Source organism: Heptranchias perlo, chromosome 3, assembly GCF_035084215.1.
Source record: "Heptranchias perlo isolate sHepPer1 chromosome 3, sHepPer1.hap1, whole genome shotgun sequence".
NCBI lineage: Eukaryota > Metazoa > Chordata > Chondrichthyes > Hexanchiformes > Hexanchidae > Heptranchias > Heptranchias perlo.
Window position 1 is genome coordinate 58,538,022 of NC_090327.1, and position 5,315 is coordinate 58,543,336.

Sequence of the window (5,315 nt, forward strand, 5' to 3'; positions counted from 1 at the left end):
GTCAAAGTCACATTAAATGTTGTCATTCTCACCACTACTGCCACGTCTTGCCCATTCTTGACTGGCTTTTGTAATAGTGCCCTTTCACGTGCTTCATCATGAACGCCGACACTTGATGCCGCCCACTGGGTGACTTTATAATGGATGTATGCGTAGTTGCAGGACTGTTTTCTGCAAGGCCAGGGGTGGGGGGTGGTGCTGGTGTTGGCGCTGGTCTTTCCAGGTGGTGTGAGGACTGGATTCTTCTCAATTTCTGATCTTACGTGAACTTTTCACATATGAGTGACTCCCTGGCCTCACGAACAGCCAGGTACGCTGCTGCTCTGTCTATGGGTTTGTCCTGCTCCCTCTCCTCCTCCTCCTCTTCCTCCTGCTCCTGTTCCTCCTCAATGTGGATGGCAGATGTGGATTCTGGATGAGGGCATGGGGCCTCATCAACCGGTACCGCTCTCTGTTGTGCCATGATGTGCAGGACATAACACACGACTATAATGCGACCCACTCTCGCTGGTTCGCATTGAAGCGCTCCCCTAGAACGATCGAGTCTCCGAAATCGCATCTTGAGCAGCCCTATCGCATGTTCAATTGTAGACCTAGTGGCTATGTGGCTGTCATTGTATCGATGCTGTTGCTCAACGATGGGGTTCCTCACAGGTGTCATGAGTCACATGTGCAGGGGGTATCCTTTGTCCCCGAGGAGCCAGCTCTTAAGGGTGTTCAGTGTGTGGAAGAGGCCCGGGATGTTGGATTCCATCAGAATGAACGAATCATGGCAGCTGCCAGGGAATCTGGTGCACACGTGAAGGAGCCTTTTGTGGTGGTCACAAACGAGCTGAGTGTTGATGGAGTGATACCCCTTTCCGTTGATGAACAGTCCTGGCTCGTGTGGAGGTGCTCGGATTACTATATGCGTGCAATCGATTGCACTCTATACACGTGGGAAGCCACCCACAGAGTGGAATCCCACTGCCCTCTCCGTCTGTGGTCGTCCATGGGGAAGTTGACTTATTGCAAGGCCCTGCGAAAAAAGCCATCGGTGACCTGCCTTATGCTCTTCTGTGCAGGCGACTGAGAGACCCTGGCAATGTCACCGGTGGCACCCTGGAATGATCCGGAGGCGAAGTAGTTGAGGGTACTGGTCACTTTAACAATGACGGGTAATGAGATGCCGCCAGGCCCAGCGGGGAGCAGCTCGGCATGAAGGAGGCTGCAGATGTCTGCAACCACCTGGCGACTCACTCTCAGCCTCCATATGCACTGCTCCTCAGAGAGGTCCAGGAAGCTGAGTATCGGTCTGTAGACCCTCTGACGAGGGTAGTGCCTCCTGCGACGTCACTCCCTCTGTTGTTCTCCTCTCTGCTCTAGTGCAGGTCCCTGTGGCGCAGCACCGTGTTGTGGAGCTCCAAGTGGCGGAAGTGCACGCCGTGCCTGGCGAGGATGGTGATGTTGCTCGTCCTCGGATGTACTGGTGAATGCAGCCATCACGCCTCCACCCTGATGGTGTCAGTTTGAGGGGCTCCCAAAAGTTGGTAAATATGTGTCAACAGAACAATTCTGAGTGTGAACCAAGAATTTTCAGTCTAAACACAAAGGTCTCCCAGCCAAAAGTTTGTCTGAGACACCTGAGTGCCCTGCTGCAATAACTGACCTTTTATTCCCATCTGTCAAACAGGGATTTAAATGTCCAAATGGCTGCTGGCTGAAACACGCCTAGTTTCCCATGGCGTGTTTCACACAGCACAGGAAACACGCTGAGGCAGCATTGAAATTGCTTGCCTTCATAGCTAATTGCATTTTTGGATTTTTTAAACTAGTTTAAATACTTCAATTGCTGCTTTAAATATCGTCCCGCTGGCTTTAATTGCCGGCGGGACTTCTGGGCTCGGGAAAGGCGCGCGCACCCAGATGGCTCTGGGTCATGCACGGTCTTAGGCGTGTTGGAGCCGGGATTTCTGCCTGCTCCTGAAAAACACAATTTTCTTTGCCGCCCCAATGCACCCACACTTATGTTTCAAAATCAAGCCCAATGTTTCAGGTCGATGACCTTTTGTTAGAACTGGAAAAAGTTAAAGATTTAACAGTTTTTAAGCAAGTACAGAGTGAGGGAAAGGGGAGAGGAGGTGAGGGAGGGGAGGGGAGGAAAGAACAAAAGGGAAGGTCTGTGATAGGGTAGAGGGAAGGCTCATTAAATGACAAAAAGGATGATGGTGCAAGGCAAGGAAGGTGGTAATGGGCAGGCTAAGAAACAAAAGATGGGTCTAGATGAGCTGTAAATGGCAACAGCAGAACCATTACCAGCACCTGCTGTCTGAAAAAAATGGGAGCAATGGTTATGATCTGAAGTTACTGAAATCAATGTTGAGTTCAGAAGGTTGTAAAGTGCCTAATCGAAAGATGAGGTGCTGTTCCTCGAGCTTCCGTTGAGCTTCATTAGAACAATGTAGGAGGCCGAGGATAGAGAGGTCAGAGTGGGAGTAGGACAGAGAATTAAAATGGCAAGAGACTGGAAGGTCAGGGTCACGCTTGCAGACTGAATGGAGGTGTTAAGCAAAGCGATCACCCAATATATAGACAGCAATCTCTTGCATTAAGTTTTGATATGCTGCTTGCTATTCTTTATACAGTATTTTCAAGAACAAAACATTTAGTCATTAACATTTAAAGCTTTTAATGCTATATTTTATTTGTTTTTAGTGATATTTCATCATATTTAATTTAGTGTTGGCTTGGCTCAGTGGTTGCAGTCTTGCCTCTGAGTTAGAAGGGTATGGGTTCAAGCCCAATTCCAAGACTTGAATGCATAATCTAAGCTGTCACTTCAGAGCAGTACTGAGAGAGTGCTGTACTGTCAGAGGCGTTATCTTGACGAGATGTTAAGCCAAGGCCCTGTCTATCAGAACAAATGGAAGTAAAAGATCCCATGGCACTATTCAAAGAAGAGCAGGGGAGGTTTTCTGATGTCCTGGCCAACATTTATCCCTCAACCAATGCCACCAATCCAGATTAACTGGTAATTACCTCATTGCTGTTTTGTGGGACCCTGCGATGTGCAAACTCGCTGCTATGTTTGGCTACACAACAACAGTGACTTCAAAAATAATTCATTGGCTGTGAAGTGCTTTGGGATATCCTGAGAATGTGAAAGGCACTATATAAATGCAATTTCTTCCTTTCTTTTTTATTAGTTGACATTTTGATTTGGCTTAATGATCAACAAAATTCCAGAGTTTGGTGCTTTTTGACATTTTAGATATGTTATTAATAACAGTGGTGTTTAATTTCCTCTGGTAGTGTACTGGTTAAAGGAATGTTTGACAAAAGGTCTGATACCCAAAATGTTAACCTGTCTTTTCTCTTTATAGGTGCTGACTGATCTTCAGTGTATTTCAGATTTGCAGTTTTTTCTCTTTCTTTTATTTATATTGGTCAGTGGGTTTGTGTAAAATTTCTTTGTGCGATACTTGGACACAGTTATTAACCTGCAAATTGGTTAACTACTGTGTTAAAATAGTACACAGAGAAATTTTACATATACACATCAACAAGTACATAAACTGAGGACGTTAAACCTCACTGAGTTCCAATATAGGTAAGTGTGAGGTTTTACATTTTGGTAGGAAGAATCAGGGGGTCACATACTGCTTAGATAATAAGTCTAAATGGGGTAGAGGAGCAGAGGGATCTGGGGGTACAGATACACAAATCACTAATAGTAGCAATGCAGGTTAACGTCCATAAAAAAAGCAAACCAAGCATTGGGGTGCATTTCTAGAGGGATAGAATTGAAAAGCAGAGAAGTTATGTTAAACTTGTATAGAACCTTGGTTAGACCACACTTGGAGTACTGCGAACAGTTCTGGCCTTAATATTATAAAAAGGATATAGAGGCACTGGAGAAGGTACAAAAAAGACTTACTAGGATGATATCAGAACTGAGGGGTTATACCTATCAGGAAAGGTTGAGCAGGCGGGAGCTCTTTTCTCTAGAAAAAAAGATTGAGGGGTGACCTGATAGAGGTCTTTAAATTATGAAAGGGTTTGATAGGGTAGACATAGAGATGTTTCAATTTGCGGGGGAGACCAGAACTAGGGACCAAAAATATATGTCACTAATAAATCCAATAGGGAATTCAGGAGAAACTTCTTTACCTGAGGAAGGAGGAAGCCTCCGAAAGCTTGTGAATTTAAAATAAAATTGCTGGACTATAACTTGGTGTTGTAAAATTGTTTACATTTGTCCACCCCAGTCCATCACCGGCATCTCCACATCATCTTTACCCAGAGGATGGTTAGAATGTGGAACTTGCCACCACAAGTAGTAGTTGAGGCGAATAGCATAGATGCATTTAAGGGAAAGCTAGATAAACACATGAGGGAGAAAGGAATAGAAGAAAATGCCGATAGGGTTAGATGAAGTAGGGAGGGAGGAGGCTCGTGTGGAGCATAAACACTGGCATGGACCTGTTGGGCCGAATGGCCTGTTTCTCTGCTGTACATTCTATGTAATTCTGTGTGTTCAATGTATAATTGTCTAGCCTTTGACCCTCCATTCACCATGACATTTCTGCAGCTACCGATCTGCTCAATCACACCCTCACCTCCACCTTTGATGCCCTTGTCCCCATTAAAATCATTACTCTCTCTCACCCTGGTCGTTCCCCTGGTATGGCCCTCATCTCCGCTCCCTTAAATCTAAGGGACACAGACTCAAACGTTTATGGCAGACAACTGGTTTAGCCATTCATTGCCAGATCTGGCTGGATCACATAAAGCATTATTGGGTCCTGCTCTCCTCTGCCAAAACTGCTCACTTAAACTCCTCTTTCCTGCCCCCTCCACGCTAATCCAACGAAAAGTGCAAGGAGCTTATGGACTTCCTTGTCATTAAGATTGAGACCATCTGTTCAGCTGCTTCTGGTGCTTCCCTCCCTTCACCTACCCCACCAGGCCAAACATCCCCTAAGCAACCCCCCGCCCTAGCCCTGAATGTACATCTTTCTCTCATTTCTCTCCTATGTCCCCTCATCTCCGAGCTCACTTTGACCATGAGACCCACCTTCTGCTCCCTCGATCCTATTCCCACCAGGCAGCTGACCACCCAACTCCCCATGTTAGCTGATATTGTTAATGGTTCCCTCTCCTCAGGTACTGTCCCCTTCCCCTTAAAATCTGTGGTCATTACCCTCTGCCTCAAAAAGCCCAGCTTGACCCCTCTGTCCTTGCAAACTACTGCCCCATCTCCAACCTCCCTTTCCTCTCCAAAGTCCTTGAACGTGTTGTCGCCTCCCAAATCCGTGCCCATTTTTCCCGCAACT